Genomic DNA, 13,535 nt, shown 5'->3' with positions numbered 1-13,535 from the left:
AGTTTGGAGTTGTACCTCCCTAATTTTGAGGGAAGTCGTTGAGACTTCAGATGTATAAGTAGAGAGCCTAGGACCTCAGTTTTTTTTAGGTAGTTAACCAATAGTCATTCAGTCAGTTAGCAAGTATTCAGACCTTTTGACTTGTAACAGTTTGATGTAATACAATGTTCTTTGATAATGAAGATGAGTTTTGATTTGAGCCAGCACTGAGTTAACTCAGAGGGTTAAAGCTCTTGGGTTAGGGCCTGACCCTAGCAGCCAAAGCTCCTCTTTATTGTATTGTTATGTTAGCATAGCTTCCTGCTTTATGTTCATTTGCTTAATCAAATGCATTCTCATTATAACAACAATATAGATGCATGCTTTCTATTCATTCACTTAAGCAATTCATTTCCATTACAACATTGGCATAGATGCATGGTTTGATTATTCATTTGGTTAAGTAGATGCATGTTCATTATAGTGGTTCAACATAGATTCATGGCTTTCCTGTTCATTTACTGAAGTGGCTTCTTGTTTTCTGTTCATTTGCTGAGTGGTTGCAAAGTCATTACAATAGTGCAGGGTAGATTGGTTGTGTTTCAGTTTGTTCCATTTATGTTTTTGTTTAACCAGTAAGTTGACAAAGAAAAGATCAACAGGGTTTCTCACAGGTGTCTCGGCCTCACCTCCTCCCTCTGGGACCATGAGGTGAGGAAGGAACCCTACAGCAACCCAAAAACACAGGGGTTTGGTTTTCATAGGGTTTGTCGTTTAAACATAGTCACTGAGTTCATTGCGTTGTCACTCTGTTCCTCTCATGATTATCCACCCCTTCACTCTCTCTTTCTATCATTTAGATCTCCACCCTCTTCTCAAATCTCTCATGCTGTCATTCTCCTTTAGCTTGAAATGCTCCGTGAGAGCTGTTAATTCACGTTCAAATGATTTTTAATTATTGATCACCTTTCACACGCAAAACCGACCAATCGATGTCCAATCCACTTTTCACGTTTGACTTTTTTTCCTTTTAAATCCCCACCGTCGATCTACCTTGTCAGATCCAGCGGCTGTCGCACACCTGCTCACCAACCTTCTCAGTCACATCCCCGTCGTAGATCTCGCTTGCTAGATCCGACGACCATCACGTGATATCAAGTGGATTTCCATCCGACCGTTATCAGGCTGAGAGCACATGATATTGGTGGATTCGTCGTGCTATGTGTCAGCCGAGGAGGTTAATCGCGCAAAATTATACAAAAATATTTATGGCTTTGAGGGCGCTCGAGATACAACTTACTTCCCTCCAAACCTGCTCTTCATTTCCGCACATTTCTTTTCACGCTCCAATCTCCACCATCGATCTGCCCAAACAAATCTGACGATTGTCACTTCACTCGACTGCCAACTAGCTTGGTCGATCTCCGTTGTTCATCTGCCGATCGCCTCCACGATATAATCCTAGCCGTCCATCTTGTTAGTCCACCATGTCCGCCCATTTGCCTCCGTACCTTCCTATTGTCCGATCTCAACCATTCATTTACCCTTCACCCACCTGATCTAACAGTCCTCATGAATTGTTGCTCATTATGTACTCTTTTCACCATTTTGACCTCTGACCGCTTCTTCCGCTTATGCACAGACTTAGCCTAGTTCCATTTTTGACCCCTTAGTCTAGTTTTGTTGCCTTACTCCTGCAACTTAGATAGTTAGCATTAGATTAGTGTTGTTTAGCAATTCTGACTAGTTTAGTTGTTTTCATGATTAATTAGGTTATGATGATTTAGGTTTGCATGTTGTTTTTGTTGGCTTGTTGGGGCCTGACCCAGGTTTGGAGTTAATTAGCCAAACAAATCCCGGTACTACTGGCCCTTTCGGAAATAGTCTACGGAGCGCAGACTAAGGTCTCACTCGAAGTAGCATGGGAGAGTGCTAGAACCAGGTTTCCGCACCGTGGAGATGTCTGATGAGTTGGACTGTTCCACAGTTTTTCCCTACACGCAGGTTGCTTCGCACACTTCCTCGTTTCTCATGGCCTGATACACTGCCTTCGCGCAGCCCTACCCAGAGGCTGAGAACCATGCTCTACGTTATTACCCAAGACCTTGCTTATATTCCAATGTTAGTTAATTATCTTTGCCTACTTGGGTGCTTTAAGTTATACTTAACAACATAAAACATTCATACAGGTGCGTGCAGTAAAGAAATAGTATGTTTGCAAATTATATCAATCATGCATTAACCCAAGAATTGATACACAAAATTATAACCAAACTTCTCTTTATTGATTCTTTCCATGCTTACAGACTTGACTCGCCCTGCGCACTTAGCTATAGGGGTTTGCGCACTCAGTTGCAGACTACTAGGCCTCTGCGCACTCAGCTGCAGAGCCTTATCCTACTCTATGACCCAAAGACACACTTCACACTGTGACTCAATCACTCAGACTTCTCATCCTACTCTTCTATTATCTATCTCCTCTTTTACACTTAGAGACTCACTCTATTTATACAATCCCATGGTCCGCGGTCCATGGGTATGTCTATCCAGCCAACATTACATTACAAAACTAGGGCGGACAACCCTGTGACTCTATCATACTTTTGCGCCTTGCGCATACAATTCGCGCTTTTACAACAAGATTTGGTCAAAACTTGGGCTTTAAGCCCCAAAACATGCCTTGGGGGGATTCCATGCCCAACAATTTTCTTCATTTCTGCAGAAGAATAGCTCTCCCCTAGAACAAGTTTGCTCTCCTTCCATCAAAATCAAGCTTCTTCTAACCCTATAGAAGTTTGGCTTGGAACCCTTGGGGTCTCTTTGCAGATGAGTAGTGACAGTAGGCAGTACCTTCACTTCTACTTGTGTCTATAGCACAGTCACCTCCAAGTTTGTACGAACCCTGGGTTGATAAGTAAAGCTGGTAGGCCTAGGAGTTGCAGCATTCTTGTTGCAATACCTAGGCTCATCAAGTCTCACACTTGTGGCGATGCATGTCTGACAGATGCTGCTCAAACCACCTGCCTAAATAATTTTTTTCCAATCATACCACTATGTCAAAATCTTATATGCATATTATATCCAAGCTATAACATGCAAGGTAATGAGGAGAAACATTACCATAGGTCCTTGTGGGCATTGGTGCACAAAAAATGTAATTGCACAAAGGAAATGACTAAAGTGAGTGTGTGTTGATAATGAGATTAAATAAAGAGCATATTTCATTAGAGTGACCTTCAGATTCAATCATATTTTGCAATCAACATAAAGAAGGGGGTTTGTTTTATAATTTTAGCTATCTCCTTTTAAAAATTTTAAATTAATTTGGAGCCATTTTCCTCGAGCCATTAATTCCAGTTTTAAATTTAAATTTAAATTTTGTCTAACAAATATTTGTTGGAATTGAAAATTTATGTGGTGTAGTTTACACAATCCAAGTGCCCAAATAAACTTTCAAGGCATTGTATCAATTTATGCATTAAATACAATTTTAAAAATGGAAAGTTATACATGCTATATGCATATATAGAACCAATATAGATCTATTTTGAAGAGGATTAAATCTATTGAGGTGCATACTTTTTTTCAAGTTTTTCACTCTAAAATAGGTCCCATAGGCTATCTTTAGCCTTGTGGATTTTAAAAATTTCTTTCTTTCTTTCTCATCTTTCCAGAAGTAATTACGGTTTCCTTTACACAACTCATGTGAGTCCCATAATAATGAGTGACCATGTAAGTTAATCGTAGTTGAGAAGTGTTTATGTCAAGGATGGCCATTCCTAAACAGAAAATACCCAATAACGTCTTAGGTTGAACACGATTTAAGGTGGGAATTTATCATAATTAGTGTTATGAGGACAAATCCTTCTTGTGGCCAAGAGTGATCTCCCTAGGCTTCTAACAACCCTTGTAACAAACACAAAATAATTTCCACCTTTCTATAAGTTTTGATCATTTGAAAGCAATAGAATGAAAGAGTCCTCATATCGGTTTAGCGAACTGATTAATGAAGCCCCTCAAAGCTTTCGATCACGCTCTCTTTGTTGCTCCAAATGTCCTCTGGTTTCTCCCAACAACTTCTTTGCGATGTTCTGAAAGAGATCTACAAAGATAGAGACAAAACAATAAATCAAAGCATACATGATATAATCAAAGAGATAATGAATGAATTAACCAATTATACAATGCAAACTGACCAATTATGCAACCAAAACTCATGTAGGTGATCAAGGAATCCTACATATCAAATCAATAAAGATTAAACTAAGAAAGAACAATTGCTTATACTCATAAAACTGGAGAAAAGCCTTGCAACCATGTAGCCTTGATGTAGCAAGCCCTTTTTGCAATATCCAACCCTCTCCCTTGCAAGACAATCCTTCCAACCTAATCTCAATAGCATAAACCTACTTCCAACAGTCCTCCCTCAAACCCCAGACCTGTAATGGATTTATAGGCCAAGGATGAGAAGTTATGGATCCATTCTCCAAGGGATGAGATCCACTATTAGTGGGATAAAGGTACCAATAAAGGAAGGGGAGTTACTCCATGATGGGAGGGATCAACACTGAATAGACACAAATTCGAAGCTTGTTGGTAGGAATAGATATTACCAACAATGCTTCTAGACTTTACTTTTTATTTTTATGTACTTCAAGTCATGTTCGTAGGTCATAGTGGAAGACAGTGCATACTTCTGCACATATAATAATGGTATTCCCTGCATATGCATAGGAAATGACTACGAAACTGTGAACATAGCCAAAATTAGGGTTTTTTACCATAGGTTCTAGAAATTCTACCTTCTTTGGGATAATTTAGTTTCAAACTCTGCAGAGTAATGCTCTGGAACACATGTGTGTATAGCGAGAGATCCAAACCGATGGCCATTTTCCTAATGCGACAAAATGACGTGTAACAGATTCCCCCCTAAAGTGCAAAGTCAAGAGAAATATTTTGATGAAAGAAGTGCTTTGTCACGCAAAGGTTTGGGTTAAAGACTACAGTCGGAGACCTAAAAAAATCAGAAAAATGTTACAATGTAATATTATAATATCATCATTGAGGTAGGCATTCCCATACTCATAACATAAATGTATTAAATCACAGTATGGAAATGCATTTGAAGGTCCATGTCAAAAGATAACATAGTATGGACGCAACCATCAATGGATCTATGTTTACAATCATGAATATTTAATAACTCCATGCAACTTGGATGGATGAGCCTGGATCTGGGGTCTTGATCTCCATTTACTGATTCATAGTACGAATCTAGTCATGTGAGCGAATGTCTCAAAGTTGAACATGGTAGAAACCACTTAATTACCGATCAATAATGTGAACCGTTAACAAGTGCGAGAGAAACCACCAATAATGAAAATGGCTCTCAAGGTACTTTTAGTAGATCTATGAAGTGTGAATAGATGATTTGATGTTGAACACTCATAGAATCATTCGATCGGAGGCCAATGATGAGGAACTATCGTCGAAGGCAAGAAAATTTCCATTAAGGCATGCACGCCTCAAGATACTTAAGGTTTCTAGATATAATTCCTAGACAATGAGCTGAAGTTTATAGGAAGTGATCCATCCCAGGAGGGCCTATGACATGAAACTCATGTCAAGTTTTGAAGAAATTTTATTTAGAGTAATCCATGACTGACTCAGAGATGGTCAATGAAACTGAAGGCGAAGACTAGAAAAGTAATTTTGACTGAGGTTGAACTTCTCTTGAACATATTGGAGATACAACACGATGACTTGGTAAGATGTGAATCAAAAAATAAAACCCAACCCAATTTAAGACTTTCAATGAGGCATGGTCATCTGAGTAACAAAATGGATTTCCCAACCCAGACATGAAAGTGACAGAGTTTCATGTCTAAGAGAGATATACTGCCTTTTATGAATGTAAAACAAAGATTCTTTCTCATTCCCTCACCCCCCTCCCCCCCCACCAACCATTACTAGCAAGTACCTATTTATTTTTTACAAACTTGAGGAGGATAACATATGCTTGTCCTGTAAGCTCATCCTTTGGATGAGTCCTCCAAAGTATTTTTAATGAACCCTAAGAAGGAGTGTTTTGGTCTCATCATGCTTAACGAGTCCCATACTATTTAAGTTTTACGAGTCCAGTAAAGGGATAAATCGATGTTGTTTTCATGTTTTTGATGAGTTTGAAAAAGTCATGAAAAGAAAACTCATTCAGTTCTTTTATCGTAAAATTTTAATGAGCCTGGAGAAAGTAAAGCTTAGTGTTTTTCAATTTTAGGGAGTCAGAAGAAAAGCTTAAGTAAACTCCACTATGTTCCTTTTTGTAAATATAGTCCCTCAAGCTTGAAAAAGGATAAAATAATGCTGGAGAGAACTCTATTGACCATGATTTGTCAACATATAACTTTTTCGTAAATGCTCTAGTTCAGTCCATAAAAGGGGTAAAATTATACTGAAAGGACGGTTTTTCATTTACTTTTATGAGTTCTAACAATCAAGTACTCAACGATATTTTCGTTTTTAATAATCTAAAAAGGGTGTAAAGAGAACTCCAAGATTTCATTTTTTCACAAGTTTTAATGATTTTGAAAAAGTGATAAACAATACTTAGTACGAAAATGATATGTTTTCGCAATTATCCCGTATCCTGCACACTTAAACTCAAAATAATTATCTATGTTCAACAATAAAACGAAAACATTTATAAAATCAGACCTAAAAAGTTTAATAGGTGTAAAATAATATTTAATTAGCCCTAAAAACTTATAAAAATCCCAAAAAAGTAAAAAGTTTTCACCATTTGCATTTTTACCAGAATCTTCTGAAGCTATTTCCGGGAAAAGCATTGGACAAAATTGTGAGCTGCTTTCACCAGGTAAATGGTCTATCTGAGGTCTTGATTTTCATGTCAATTCTTCAACTTTTCACTGTGGATTTTGGATTTTTGGGGAGGGTTTTGCAAAAAGCTTTTTGTCCTCGATGTGCGCATGTAACCTTCATCGGGCCTATGCATACCGATATAATTTATAATGTGATATGTGCAATTTAAAGGAAAGAAATTGTGCACATGCACATTGTCCATTGAAGTCAGTTGTGCACAGCGCCGAGGGCAAAGAAAAACAAATGAAAAACGACCCAAATTTGTGCTAAATATCTCCATTCTTGTTTCTATTTTTTTTAATGTTTAATTGCATGCTTTTGATCAACAAACATGGAATGGAGAGAGCATATGCATGAAGACAAATATATACTTGTTCTCAATGACCCAACACCCATACAAACCTTGACAAACTGTGGATTATACAAGTTTTTCACCATTTCAGGCATGAGGGCCCAACTAGACTTGCTTGAATGGATGGTAGGAAAGTGGAATGTTCAGGAAGAGTGTTTTATATTCGGAGACCATAGACTAGTCATCGATGCAAATGACATCTATTTATTGAGTGGAATTCCACATCGTGGTGCGAAAATTAGTTTGTTTGGAAATAGGCATGGTGGCGAGACCAATACTACCTATTCAATGATCCAACATTGCACTGATGGGGCTACTCTCAAAGATGACTAAATTGATATCAAGACCATACGTGAGATTCCTTTGAAAGCCATCGGGTTTACTGTTGCACGGTTGTGTGGTAGTGCAACATTACATTTTCTCACTAAGGCTCAGATGCAGAATTTTGTGGATTGCTTCAATGGTACCATATTTAACTAATGTGAGGTTGTATTTGCCAACTTGAAAGGGAAACTAACTAGGGTCAGAATGGGAAAAATCAAAAGCTTTGGTTATGGTGCCTTTATGATTTCATTTTCTCTGGATCATATTCCTCTTTTGGCTCCACAAGTTTCTTTACAGAGAAGAGAGCCTCGTGACCCTCAAATGATGAGGTAGGGTACACTTATGGCATGCCATGGAGGTGGCGAAGGACCAACTATTAGGTTTACTGCTAACTTCTTTGAGTGGATGGAAATATAGATCATCATGATCAAGGAATTTCCATATGCATGGATGAACTACACAGGAGATCCAAACATGCCACTGCCTCTTGGGATGCAGTGGGGTGCTATAGGTAAAACTTCGCATTTTGGTTGATTTTAATATTTTTAATTTTTGGAATCCAACTAATTACCTGAAATGATCATGCAGATGTGGCTCTAGTGTTGAACCTCAGAATTACCCTCTCCTTGACAACTTTTCTCACTTCTTTCCCTTGCTTTTCCATAAGAATACAGACCCCCATCATTGATAGATGCTAGATTTGGTCTTAAGGAGGACATTAAATGATTGACATGTTATACTTTTATGTTTTTTCCATTTGAATAAGTTTTTGCAAATTAGCTACGGAACGTAGCCTATTCTGCAGCTAAGTGTGTGTTCTGTAGCTACTTCTGTGGTTTGGCAGGTTATGGGTGTCAAACGAAGAAACCGGTCACATGGGCATCTCTGGAATCGTCTCGACATGGATCCTATCCTAGTCACCCAGCCTAGATTGACAAAAAAGCCAGCTCAAGACCACAGTCAAAGGTGGAGTCAAACATATGAAACCCGGAAGCAATAGGACTCTTTGTCTACCCTTTCGTGGTTAATTAATAAATCCAACAGTTCTGTTGAAGCATTAACTTGGATCAACCACCTGTGTTAACGGTTCTGTGCAACCATCTTGCTCGAATTCAAGTCACCTGTAGCTGATCAAACATTTACACAGTCTGGTTGTGATACGTGTAGACCACCTGTAGCTAATTTTCCTCAAAAGACAATTATGAATATTTTCTTTTAAATACCAGTTGTACAGAACCGGAAGGGGTTCAAAGTTTTTGATGTATTAAGCTCAGACTTGTAGCTCTGTAATTTTGGACTTTTTGTTCCTGTTTATAATATAAAGCCGTGTGTTGACTGATGATCATTTGAAGGATAATTTTGAATTAAGTTAGAAGGTCAACCTAACCAGTTGCAGAGGGCCCTTGCATTGAAGGAGGTTTTATTTTCATTTGTTTTTCTATTCGGTTTTAATTTCATCATTTACTTTTAGCGATGTTTGTAACTTAGGTTGATTTCTTGTAGTTTGATTTCATTTAGTTCTGATCAATAGCATAATGTTAGAATTCAATTGTGCACTCTATTGAAAATGCAACAAGATGATGGAGCTTAGTGAAAAGAAGTCGCCTTCACTAAGTGGGCCCGCAGGCTATTTTTGGCAAGTCTATTTTTAGACATATGGATCATGGTCTATGAGTTGGAGGATGCTATTTGTGGATGATTGGTCATGTTGGTAAAAATAGATGGACTTCTAATTTTAGACATATGGGCGGTTTCTATTTTAGACTGCTAGGCTAAAAATAGAACAGTCGAATATTATTGTCTCATAATAATATTCAGACTATAAACATTATCTTATCCTCTTGGAGCACTTCAGTTTGAGCTACAGATGTGGCACATGCAGCTGTCAGAAGGAAATATGTTTTCCTTGTGGGTCAGTTGAGCTATTGCATGCAGGACTTCAGTTAGAACTCATGTGGTTGAGCTTCAGTGGAATTGATTGTGGAGTTGATGGAGTTGTGTTTAGTTTGACTTGGTTAAACTAGTTGTACTTAGTCTAACTGCAAATAGACTAGTGATGAGTGATGTGAATTAATTTTTTAATTAATTCACTAATTATTAACTCATAAAGCAACTAAAGAATACATCAGTTAACTCAGTGCATGTACAGTTCAGTGGAGACAGGTGTTAGAGGTTGAGATTGCTATCAGTTGTGACTATAGTTGTGCATGAGATCTTGCACAATCAGTGGGATTGAGTAATGCCAATGAGGATTGCATGGTTTGGCCAAGGAAATACGAGTTTGCTTCAGCCATTCATCATTATTCTTATGCAAGATTGCGCAGTGGAGGCAGGCAAGCAACGGAGGAGATTTGAACCTGTGATTGATTATAATCTGAGCTAGTTTGTGTGTAACAGGTAGAGATAGTACTGAGTACTTGTGAGGAGTATTGTACTATGTATTGTTACATGTTCTCAATCAATATAATATACAGATAGTTGGGGGTTTTCAGCTGTATGCTTCCCTGTGATATACTGTGTTGATATGTGTGATTGATGTTTCAATGTGCGCATGCGATTGTTTTTGAATACTACAAATTGATGATCAATAGTAGAGGAGGTTATGTATTATGCATGCATTTCGAAAATAGTGTATAATCGGGATAATCTCTGTGAATAAGTGTTATATTATTCAAAATTTCTACATGGTATCAGAGCACAGGTGATCAAGCAAGAACAATATACTGAGAGGAGATTTCAAAGTTTTGAGTTTTGGGCTGAGAGTTTGCAGAGCAGATCTGAAAATTTATGTACAAATTTTTCAGAAATAAATAGCAGATTTGGATTCCTTGTTGAAAAATACCCAAAATAAAAATAAAAAAATCGGCTGAATCGGAATTCGGATGAGGGAGATATCGCTGATTTAAAATCAGCTCCTTTTCTAGAAAATTTCGCGACGGCGAGAAAGTGGAAATAGATTGGTGTGCTAGCCAAGAACCTGTATGCACTTGAGGTACAAGATGCGTGGAAAGCCTTGAGGAGCAAGGCAAATGTTAGAGACTTGGTGGTTGAGAGGGAGGGTATATTACCTCTCAACATGCAGAGCTAGAAGAAGTCTCAGACGATTGTGGAGGAGCCACGATTGGTGCAGCAGCTTCAGGAGGTTGTGGAGCAGCCACAACAAGGGAAGCTGAGAGGAGATCAAGTAGAGACATCTACTCATGCAGAGACCTCTAGTAGGGGGAAACTTCGAGCCAGGTGGGCTGAGGGATCACATGCAGCCATACCTCCAGGAAGGAGTGTTGTGGGGAAAAGTATCCAACACGGAATGACCCTATCCCACTCTAAGGGTGATAGTTCCTTAGCAACAGCTGAAGCAAAGCTACCTAAAGTTACTTCTTTATGACATGCAAGAGACGAAAGGAAGAGATCCACTTACCGATGTCTTGCGCAAATGGTCGATCCAATCTCCTCTATTTGCCGCTTGCTCCCAGCTCCAAGTCTTCTCACGGGCCCAGCTACATGAGATCTTGCGAACAAGACAAGAAAAGGAAACTACAAGAAGCATGCATTCATAATTGATTCAAGGATTAGCATAAATCAAATACGCAAGTAAAACAATACACCATTGAAACACATGAGGATAGAAGAACCTCAAATGCTTTATTAATATAAGGAAGTAAGGTTCAGGCGGTGATACAACCGTGAGAGGTCCAATCCAGCATCACCTTCCCGACGGAAAGAAATCTCCTCTTCACCTCCCTCAAGCAATCACCCAATACTCACAACTGTAAACCAATAGCAATTCTTTGCACTAAATTCCGGCGTCCAGATCCCATGGGATGAGATCCTTATATAAAGTTTTGGAGTGAAGATAAGTCAGCTTGATGTGTGACTTGTTGTCCTCTTCAACTCCAGTTGTTCTTCAGTCCTTGAGTCCACTCGGAGTTTCTACCTTCCACTTGGAGTTTTAGAAGCTCTTAACTCATCATTAGGTGAATCTTCTGATCCAAGTGTCATTTTGGAAGCTTCCTGGGCACTGGCACATTGAGAAAAGATTCCTCCACATGTCAAAGTATGCCCAGCGCAGGTAGCTTGTGTTGTACCTACTATGCAGCGCAGGTAGCCCTTGTTGCACTTGCTATGCAACGCAGGTAGCCTTTGGAGCAGCTGCTTTGATCCAAAATTGACCTGTTTCTGAGTGTTTTTCAGTGGAGAACTGATTTGCAGTGCTATGGTTTGCTGACCTTGTTCCTCTAAGGGTAAGAACAACATGTTTAGGGACTTTGGATCCCTTAGATTATTGACATTTCATGCTCTATGCTGTAAGGCACAAAAATGTCTATAACAGTTGCCCCCTAAAGTATGAGGTCGTTTATCGGGTGAAATTCTTTATTAGGAGGATCCGAAGTTCATTCAATCGTCGGGAGGTGACCCGTAACAAAATACAATACAATACATTATCTTTTCATACTTTCTTTTCATGATCTAGCTGATGCGGGCATTTCCCATGCTCAGCTTTATAAATACATTTGCTGTACATAAACAGATGATCGTCTGATAATAGACTGATAATTCTCTGCTTTCAATTATCATCCTTTCAGTAGGATGATCATCTGCTGCACATGTCTATGTTTTTATCTCCTGAATATATATCGCAGCCCAGATGGATGAAACTAGATCCGGGGTCTTCAAACTTGTCCGATCTTCACTCTAGTACAAGTCGATCCATGTGAGAATTTCTTGAAGTCGAACATGGAAAGACATCGCTTGATTACCAGTCAATAATGTAAACTGTTAACAAGCGCAAGAGGAATCACCGATAATGATGATGACCCTCAAGGTACTGCAGCACAATCCACGTGGTGTGAATATAGGATCTGACGTCGAACACCACGCAAAGTCTCCTGGTCGAAGGTCATTAATGTATACCTATCACCGGGAGTGAGAAACTTGCCATTGAGGCATGCAAGCTTCAAAGTACTGAGGGGGTGTTCCTAGATCAACTTCTTGGATAATGAGCTGATGTCGACAAGAAGTGATCCGTCAAAGGAGGCCTTAATGAATCCCACATCAGTGACATGGAACGGAGCTAGTGATGATGGTGAAAACAATCTGTGAAATATGATTCAGGGTGGCGGTCATGGAAGGATGAAAGATGATGTATGGTAGTGGATGGGACCCTGTTGACACTTTCTGAATGACATCTCTTGAACATATAACGACACTAATGTGATGGATCGGTAGCATTACCCCGTGTATGGATGGTATGGCGAGACCATGGTGAAGGGACCGGTGAATGATAATAACCCAACCCGATATTTACGGAGGCAAAATTGTCATGTTCAAGAGCGACTTGCTACCATTAAGCTTTGAGGTTCTCCCAATTTTTCCCCAGTCATTTCTGACCAGTACCTCTTTATTTTTGTCAAGCTTGAGGAGGATAACATATGCTTGTTCTATAACCTGCCCTTCGGGCAAGCCCATCGCTATGTTTTAACGAGCCTAGCGATAGGGAAACTCGTTCTCATCTAAAGACAAGTTTGTCGCTATCTAATATTTTTAACGAGCCCAGCGACAAAGACAACTCGGTCCTTTTCATTTTTAGAGAGTCTGAAAAGGGTACATAAAGTGGACTCCAGGGGTCCTTTTTCGTCATCTAATCCCTTAAGTCCGAAAAAGTATAAAACAATACAGAAGGGATGAATGTTTGATGTCTTTATCGAGCCGAACTAGACAAGCACTCGATCTTTTTGTGCAATAATCCCTCAGGTCCAAAAAGATTAAAATCTAGAGGAGGGATAGCTCTTCCGGTCCTTTTAACGAGCTGGAAGGCCAAAACTCGGCAAACTTTTCATATTTTACGAGTCAGTGAAAAGAGCTCAAAGAAGACTCGTCTTTTGAGGAACGAGTGATAAACAGGGATAGCAGCAGATTCCAGGTATAGGTTGGAATTTTCCAATCACGGCAGTATTACAAGGATGGCTAAGTGAAATCACTCTTCGCAGCTGTTCCTCAAAAT

This window comes from Pinus tabuliformis, chromosome 3_2 (assembly GCF_031772625.1).
Source record: "Pinus tabuliformis cultivar Carrire ecotype Pingquan chromosome 3_2, CPIR1, whole genome shotgun sequence".
NCBI classification, from domain to species: domain Eukaryota; kingdom Viridiplantae; phylum Streptophyta; class Pinopsida; order Pinales; family Pinaceae; genus Pinus; species Pinus tabuliformis.
This window is presented reverse-complemented; position numbering follows the sequence as displayed.